This window comes from Crocodylus porosus, unplaced genomic scaffold (assembly GCF_001723895.1).
Source record: "Crocodylus porosus isolate Cpor-Errol unplaced genomic scaffold, CroPor_comp1, whole genome shotgun sequence".
Lineage (NCBI taxonomy): Eukaryota > Metazoa > Chordata > Crocodylia > Crocodylidae > Crocodylus > Crocodylus porosus.
In genome coordinates this window covers 656,549-663,171 of record NW_017728934.1, presented here as the reverse complement: position 1 = coordinate 663,171, position 6,623 = coordinate 656,549, and positions in this window count along the sequence as shown.

The following is a 6,623-nucleotide window of genomic DNA, read 5'->3' as shown; positions in this document are numbered from 1 at the left end:
TGCCGTCTGCCGCGTCCGTTCACTGGTAGGATGGAAGAGAATACCACCTGCGCACCGACTTCCCTCAGCACGCCGCCCAGAGCCTGCATCTCTCAGTTCCCAGCTCTGACCCTTCAGCATGGTCCTGCCAGCTTGCTTGATGCAAAGGGGCAGTAGGTGTGGGCTATCCCCACTGCAGGGTAACATTGTGTCCTGGTGAGGAGCTAGCCCTTTGTGCTTCCAGCCACCCAAGGAAGAGCCCGGGTGCAGTTCGCAGCCCAGGAGTGACGCAGAGCTGTTGCAGAGATGGAAGAGGTGCTGCGACGCTCTGGGACAGGCAGGAGCCCTGTGGAAGGACTGGCTAGGGCAGCTTTTCATTGGGGACCACATCACACCTCAGCTTAGAAATGGCCTTATCCCCATCCCTGCACCAGCCCCACCCCGGAGATGAACCTGGCCTATGTCCCCAAACCCTCCCTCCTCTTCTCAGATGCAAACTCATCTCTCCCCGGCGCACTGTGAAGGCCAGATCCTGCAAAGAGGTGCTGGGCCACTTCAGAGGGAGCAGAGGGCTCCCCACACCTTGCCAGATGGGGCTCTCAGCCAGGGGAGCACTGGCTATAAATAGTGCTGGAAAGCAGGCTGCAAATTCTCCTGACGATGTGGCATGGCTTAGGAGGCGTTTGCTCCTGGGAGGACCTGGCTCTGAGAGCTCTTCCCGCGGAGAGACGCCAGGGAGGGAGGTCAGGTGCAGTGCTTTTCTGCCTCCTCTGATAACTGACCCCGGCGTGAGGGGAGGGAGAAGGGACACGGGTTTGCACGGCACCTCGTGCCCCCATTTCAGGCTATTATTCAGTCAGTTGATAACAGTTTCCAGGGGCTGATTTATCCCAGGCGGCAGGCAGCGGCAGCACCCGCCATCCAAGCTGCCGAGGAGAATTCCGCTGACTTGCTGCTTTTTAAAAATAACTCTGCCTTTGTCAGCAGGTCAGGGTTGTTCCAGATTGAATAATCACAGCCGCTCGGCCCTCCCCTGCTCACAGTCATTTGCACAAGTCTGTCACTCCTCTAAGCCCAGCGAATCATCCCTGTTAATCTCCCGGATGAGATGGATGGGGCTGCCCTCCCTGGGACCAGCTGCATCACCGCTGCTTTGCTGTACAGGAGCCGAGCATCAAATACCTCCACAGGGATCCATCCCTTTTCCCGTCTCCAATCCTGATAGGGTCATGACTTTATGGATCCCCTAAATAGTCATGCCGTCAAACCCCTCCCCTGGCAGGCTGTCTTGATCGGCCCTGCACAGGGTCCCTGCACCGAATTGCAAAGCCAGCACCTTCAGGAGCTGGGACTTTACCTTCCAATCGCAGCATGCTGCTCTCAAAAGGTATCTTGTCAAGCTTGGCAACTCCAGCGTGGTCACAAACCCCAGCTTCATGTCAGATGGTCGTAAGGTCAAACTCTAGCCCTTACTGAGCTCTCAAAAGGATAAACCTACTCCATTGGAGCCATTGGGTCCTGCATATAATAAGAGATACGCTCCAACAGGGGCATTGTAATGAGATGGTTCATATCAGGTGATGTCTAGGAACGCTGCTTTCAGTAAGCACTTGATGTGAGAGGAGAGTACGGTGCGGAGGAAGGCTCCCTCCTGTTATATGCCCAAACACTGAAGTCAGAAATCGGTCGGCTTTAGCGGACTTCTGCCTGAAGTCAGAAACTAAGGGAGAAGGAAAAAAGGGAGAAAGCAATAATCATGGCAGCCTAACAGATTCCTGCTCCCAAGCAGAAGGGTAGGAAAGGAGAGGGGTTTAGCACCTGGAGATGCATTAGATCACAATGGGAAAACAAGGACATCGTAACAGGGGAAAACAAAATAGAAGCAGCCGTAATAGGAGCTAATGGAAAGGCAACCACGTGCTTTGGCTGCATCTGGGCTGGGCAGCCGCAGCCCAAGAGGACCCAGGTGAAATCTGGGAGGCGCTTCAGGGGTGTTTGTATACATGAGGGTCGTCACGCTATACACGAGATGAAAGTGTCATTTGTGTGGCTTAATGGCGTCACACGTTAACCAGTTTGGGGGGTTTTAGATGAGTCTGCATCATTGCAAACTTACACTATATCCAGATGTAGTTTAATTTGCAACGATGCGTTGCAGCTGTCAGCTTGCCCCCCCAGCGGGGGGAGAGGCAGGCAGGCTCTGCTGAAAGAACAGAAAGCATTGGGCTCTTCGCTAGGAGTATGCTAAAGGCAGCAGCGGCAAGGGGGCCGATCCTTTTTTCTCCCGTGGCCAAGGGGTGAGCTGTCGGCGGGCCAACCAGCCTCTGGGCTGTAGGGGGGCCCAGTCCTTCCCTCCATGGCAGCAGCACCCAGCTGGGGCAGGCTGCTACTAGGTCAGGTACTGCCCCAGCTTGGAGACAGCACTCAGCCCAGTCCAGTTGTTCCCTGAGCCCACCCACTGGAAGCCAACTGGGTGCTGCTCCCTGGGCAGGCGCAGGGAACAGTTGGATCAGGACGGGGCAGCACCCAGCCTGGGAGCAGCTCACCTGGGCAGCCCCGGGGGAGCACTGCCGCCACAGAGGGAAGGACCAGAGCCCCTTGCAGCTCAGGGGCCGCTCAGCCTACCAGCAGCTTGCCCCCCAGCTGTGGGCAGGCTCCAGTTCTTCCAAAAAAAAAGGATTGGGCCCCTCACCATTATGTGATGGAAAAACTGAAACAGTGGGTTTCGATTAAAAACCCACCATTTCAGTTTAGAGGGCGTAGAATAAAACTCTGAGGACTAAACCCCCATCACGTGTATAAGTGCCCCAGAAGCATTTCCATCCTACAGAGCACATCATAGAGGCAAAGCACCTTTTCCAACAAGAATAAGAAGCGAGATTCCAGAGAAGCAATAGATTGGTGCATCACCATGCTGAACCCAATGGCTAATTCATGCAATTAACCAGCCTTAAAGCATGAACTAATGCATGATGGATTAATAATAAGAGTGAAAGTTGCAGGAGCTCAAAAAAAAAAAAGGTCATGGAGCTTGTGCAAGCTGCTGAGAGCTCTGTCCATGGGAGCCGACACCCCAATGCAGAACATGAGTGGCTCAGATGCAGAGGTGATTCACCAAGTAGCACAGACCAGCTTGAACAAATGAGGAAAAATGACCCAACATTTGTGCAAATGTAAGTGCACAAATATAAAGCAAGAAATGGAAAGGAAGAGCTGTGGGTACTGCGGGGGAAATCCAGGATAATGGAAAATGCCCTCTAAATGCAGTCACACGCAATAATTGAGGCAAGAGAAATCCTTATGCCAAAGCTTGCAGACAAGAAAAATAAAGGATTCCCCCCCACCCCCCCCGCACCACATTGTGGAAACAAACAGGGACTTGGAGAATAAGATTTTGCTCATGCATGACCCAAAGGCAATGCAAACAGCAAAATGAAATGGTTTGCAAAGCTCAGCCTAGCACCAGATGCAGAGACGAGGCAGCAGCACACAACCAAAGAGGCAACTGATGCCAACTAGACTGCAGGGCATTCGTGAATGTGCTAAGCTACAAAAACTTCCTTGGCAATTACACAATGGAGAAAGTAAAATTGCAAACCAAATTCACGTGATACAAATGGCAGGATCATAATGGCACTAGGACAATGGGCATTACAATCAATACTAAGGAACGTGCAGAGGCTGAAATTTCCAGTAGCCCAGATAGCATAGAAAGTACTGCTTTCAGCTAAAACAGGTGAATGCATGACACACTGTTCATACAAGAGACATACAAATGGAACAAAAAACCATACCCATTACAGACAATGCACTGTGACATCCCGGCAGCAACGCTGCTAAAAGATTACTGTGATGTTTTTGAAGGACTGGGCTATCTTCCAAGCACGTTACATCTGGAAAGAGATAAAACAATTCAACCAAGCCCAACACCTGCTTTACAGAGCACCCCTTGTATTAAGAGGGGAAAAAAATAAAACAATGGCAGTAATCAAGCCAACGGAAAAAGAAATCATCGAGGCTGAAAGACCCTGAGTTACCCAAGCAGCATGGTAGCCATTGGGAAGCCAGGCACACTACACGTTGCAGAGAAGCGGGCAGCTAAAACAAAGCTGTAGAAAGAGCTTGACACCAAATTCCCACAACTGAAGAACTATTACGTGACTTGGCAAAAGCTAAACTGTTCTTGGTGCTTGATGCCAAAGACAGGTATTGGCAAGCAGCACAGGATAAGGAAAGCAGGTATCTCGCTGCACACCTGCCAATAAGTACAGATGGTTGAGAATGCCTTTTGGATTCAGACCTACAGCAAAAGAGTATCGGTCCTGCCAGCAAAAGGTACTAACACGATTCGTCATCACAGCTGATGGTCTTTTGGTGGGGAAGATGCAGCTACACCCTGGCAAGAGCTGTGGCAGATCGTGACCAAAGTGACATCTACCTGGAGCCAGAGCAGGAACTCTGAAATTGGATAAATGCACGCTGAAATGCTGATCGGCTGCAGTGCATGGGACACTTGCTTGTTAGGCATGCAACCAGGACGTGAGTGATAGGGGCTTGATTCTAGAAAGAGCAAGCAGGTCCAAGGTTTATAAAGGATCAGGATGTAAGCCGTCGCCGTGGGTAGAACCATGAGCCAGGGGGTCAGGAAAAGGAGGCAGGGATGCAGACTGGAATCGCTAGCCCCGGGGTCCAGAGCAGGCAGGTACAACTGCAAGGGACAAGACAAACTCCAGACTAAGTCAGAAGCCAGGAGCTGGCAAGACAGTCTGGAAACAAATGGGGGACCAGACCGAGACCGGGAGCAGGGACTCAGCAGGAACAAGGATGAAGCCAAGAAGTCAACAAGCAGGACCCAGGGAACAGGAAACCAAGAACAGACAAGCAGGGCATGGGGCACAAGGAACAACAGGCCGGACCCAGGGACTGAGACACTAGCAATCAAAGGCAGGAACCAAAGAACTAAGAAGGAGAAGCCCAGGGCTGGCCAGTGAGTCTTTTGCCCTATTGAGTAGCCTGCTGGGTACTGAAAGAGCTGCTGTTCGTAAGCAGGCAGCCACAACCACACAAGCAACTGGGGCCAGCCTGTGGGCAGCCAGACCTACTGGGTAACTGGGGCCTGCTGGGGCAGTTAAGCCACGAGTCCTGACATTTCAGGCTTCCCAAAAGCTATGACACAACCCCATAAAGGTGATCACAGCTCAGCTGATGTGCAACCCCAAAGATATTACATCAGTTCGATGACGGTTAGGATTTGTAATATATCTGGAACAGTTCTTCCAAGCCTCTCAGATGTGTGCTTATCCCTGCAATGACCATTAGACAAAGATGCAGCTCAAAATAATGGGGCCATCCCACATATTACAGATGTGGTGACCAACTGTCCCTTCATGGGATGCTACAATATTAACCAAGAGGCAACCACATGATGACAGGCCAGTGGGATGGGAGTTGTGCTTGGGCAGGAGACCTAACTGGTATCCTCAAGGTCACTGTTACAAGTGAAGCAGAGATGATGCTGGCACTTAGGAACCTCAGCATGGACCAAGTCCTCGCTGAGCTCAGTGCTTAACAAACACAGAATAGAGAGACGCTCCCTGCTCCAGAGCTTCGGCGGCAGCCATCCCTAACGGTCAAGGATGGTCACTCCCACGGGTCAACTAAAGGGATTGTAGGTGTAGGTGCAGATTTTATCATCTAAACATATGCCCAAATACATGCACCTGGTCAGCACATCCTGGTTTATCTGCTGCAAATTTGTGCTGTTTAAGCAGAGATGGAAATGAGCCACTTCATACCTTCACTGTGCCATAGCCCCACACAGCAAACCAACACGTCAGATTGCTCAGACTCAACTAAAGAAAGCAAAGAAACTTTACAAACCAAGGCATTTGTGAGTGGGGAAACAGGAGGCCTCAACAATAATCCAACACAAGGCCATTTAAGATACCAGTGTACCTTAGTGTTAATAGGCCCAGCATTTCCGCAACTGGCAGTGGGCAAAGGAGGAACAGCCAAAACAGGAGAGAGACACACAAAGGCCAGAGCTCACTCCAGCTGACAAGCTAAAGGCCTCCCAGAACTACAACTGGAAGACCCTCTCCGCATCATATTATTTCCTTAAGACAGATCCTGGATTTGGAAGCAAGCCGCGTGTGTTGAACAGATAAACCCTGGTGCGTATAATGGAGTATCTGTTTTACTAATTCATAAATAAATTATTCACTTGCTACAAACCCAAGGTATTAACATGGATGTGGAGGATGTTGAAAGACACGCTCTGAAGAGATGTGATCAGCACGACATGGAAAGAACATAGGGCAATGAGAAATGAGAGGTATCAGAACTGACTCTCCAAACACAACCCCAACCGATGACCAAGTGAAAAGCAATCTCTGTCATCACAGGGAGGACTTGCATTCACTCCAGTTCCCACTTTGTAGAGCACCAAGGTGGATAGAAACAACCATCCCAAACCCAGAAGAACACACCGGGGCTCCCAAGCCAGTCAAGAGCTAACAAAGGGAGCTGATGTTAAGCTGTGCCATGGTATAAATGATGAAGCAGATTTAAGGGAGTATGAAATAATGTTCGATATCTGAAGAGGTTGTGGCAACCACGTTCGATTTTGCTCATCTCAGCCGGGG